This window comes from Phocoena phocoena, chromosome 12, assembly GCF_963924675.1.
Source record: "Phocoena phocoena chromosome 12, mPhoPho1.1, whole genome shotgun sequence".
NCBI lineage: Eukaryota > Metazoa > Chordata > Mammalia > Artiodactyla > Phocoenidae > Phocoena > Phocoena phocoena.
Window position 1 is genome coordinate 28,058,633 of NC_089230.1, and position 2,260 is coordinate 28,060,892.

At 37.5% G+C, this 2,260-nt stretch overlaps 1 non-coding gene across 1 annotated transcript; it reads right to left on the reverse strand.

The window, feature by feature from the left end:
• Nucleotides 1-1,791: 1,791 nt before the first annotated feature.
• LOC136132372 (U6 spliceosomal RNA) lies at nt 1,792-1,898 on the reverse strand. The gene has a single exon (XR_010656452.1). It is a non-coding gene; the product is annotated as a U6 spliceosomal RNA (small nuclear RNA).
• Nucleotides 1,899-2,260: the final 362 nt, after the last annotated feature.

The following is a 2,260-nucleotide window of genomic DNA, read 5'->3' on the forward strand; positions in this document are numbered from 1 at the left end:
ATGTTATTGGAATCTGGATTCTTCCCAATGTTCCCAACCCTGGAAACTAGCTGCTGCTCCCTCAGCAAACTAATTTTTTGTATGTGTGAGGCAAGCCCTTGTTTTTTGCATGGACTGGTCCCTGTGCCTCCTAAGTGGTTCTTGCGGTCTTCAAATATCAGGATTCTTTCGGTCATTTAGAGCTCAACTCGAATGTTACCTCCACAGAAAGGCCTTCAGTTGACCAGCACAGCTTTCCTCAATCTCAGATGAAGAGGTACATGGATGCCCTTCTTCTTTTAGACTTTTATTTCTATTTGTAAAACAGGATGTACTTTTGCCCTACAAACGAAGGACATTTTATGTCATAGAAGGAAAAGGGCGTGAATCTGGGCCCTCAGCTTGCTCTCACACCCTGTAGCTTGGCAGTTCACACAGCCAAACCACAAATGGAACTAATGTCTCATTATTGGCTTCCCATCACGTCTGACTTAACATGAATCAGTCCCCTTTCCCTGTCAATATCAAAATTGTCTTGTTAAGGATGTGAAAAGATGTCATTTCTCTTCCTGTTTCTTTTTCATTCTCTTTAGAGCAATTAATTTTGACTTTGAACTCTTGGCTTGTACTAAATTTAAGACTGGCAATGGAAATTTGGAAAGAAAAGTCAGTGAAACACAAATATAAAAGATACTTTTTTACCTTGTTTCCTTCCCTTCCATCTCTTTTCTTCCCCCTCCCCATGGAACATGTGTCTGATACACCCCCTGCTACCACATCCTAGTTCTTTATTCCAGATACTTGTGTCACTCATGGTTTCTTACCACCTTTGGTCCACACAATGCTAAATTCTCAAGTCTTGAGAATTCATCTTGTAGCAAAGATAATGCATCATTAAAAAATTAGAATAAAATGTTCTAACGTCTCCTCTCTAATTATAGTTTAATTTAGGGTCCTTCAAGGAAAAACAGTTAATTGACCAGTTACTGTCCCTGTTTCAAAATTAACAGGAGTCATTCTAGTCTCTGCTTTCTTGAATAGATCATCATGACAGTATACAGTGTAGGAAATGAAATGTTTTCATGATAACTGTCCTTTAAGAGCCAAAAGCATTTATCAAGAGTTTTTAAGTAACAAAAAAAAAAAAGATTAACAATTTTTTTTATTTGGTAGTAGAAGGCACTAGGAAATATCTTCAAATAACTAGGTAGAGCAGAGGTTAAAATCATTAAGTAATATTTGAAATGTTTGGTACTTATTTTAAAAGCTTAAATGTTTGCATAAATGTGGGGCAAATGCTCAAGAGACACTTGAAAAAAACTATCTAGATTCAGTGTTCTACATGCCTTTTTTTGGGATAACTGAATTCATATTGCTAAATTTTTTCATGTCTTAGTTTATCATGAATAAATTTATTAGTAGTTTTACTTTTCCATACATTTCTTGAAATTTTATTTTAGAATATGGTATGTATTATAGGATCTTAGTAAACTATAATGTTAATTGTAAATCTGACTATGTCTTGAGAACATGATTTCCTTTAAAACCTGTGAGCTGAGAGCTTGGTGTAACTCGCTTTGCTTAGCATTTTGATACAGAAGTATAAATGGAGCCCACAGAATGTCTGCATCTGTGGCTAAATGTTAGATACAGAGTATGTGAGAGGTGCAGAGTAGAAAAGAAAATATTCTTTTCAAATTTATTTTTTTAAAATAACACTAGTTAATTTGTCTACTGATAATGAAAGGAAGGGCTGTAATCTAGAATATCATTGGCCTTCTTCCTCACGTATGAACAGGCTAGTCCCAGATTGAAAATATGGAACTGTTCATGAATCTGCGTGTCACCCTTGTGTAGGGGCCATGCTAATCATCTCTGTATTGTTCCAATTTTTGTATATGTGCTGTCGAAGCAAGCACTCTGTGACATCTTTACCACGGTCACCCAGGATCTGGTTGGAACCCACCAGTGATGGGAATGTACAACCATATGAGACAAGTCTTTTCATTTCAGAGAAGCTGTAACCCTTGGGAAGGTCTTTTTTATATGTTGAGCTGCAATCTTTCTCCTTGTGATATTGGCCCACTGATTCTTGTTCACCCTACGAAGGAGTGTTTCACAAAGTGTGCTCTGTAGACCACCTGCATCAGAGTCACCGGTGGTTCTTGTGGAAATGTAATTCCTTGATTCTCCTCCACCCAGGGCCATTTGAATGGCAGCTGGTGGCTATGAAGCTCTGATCCCTGCTTTCATATGCTTTCATAAGCTCCCCCTGCACACG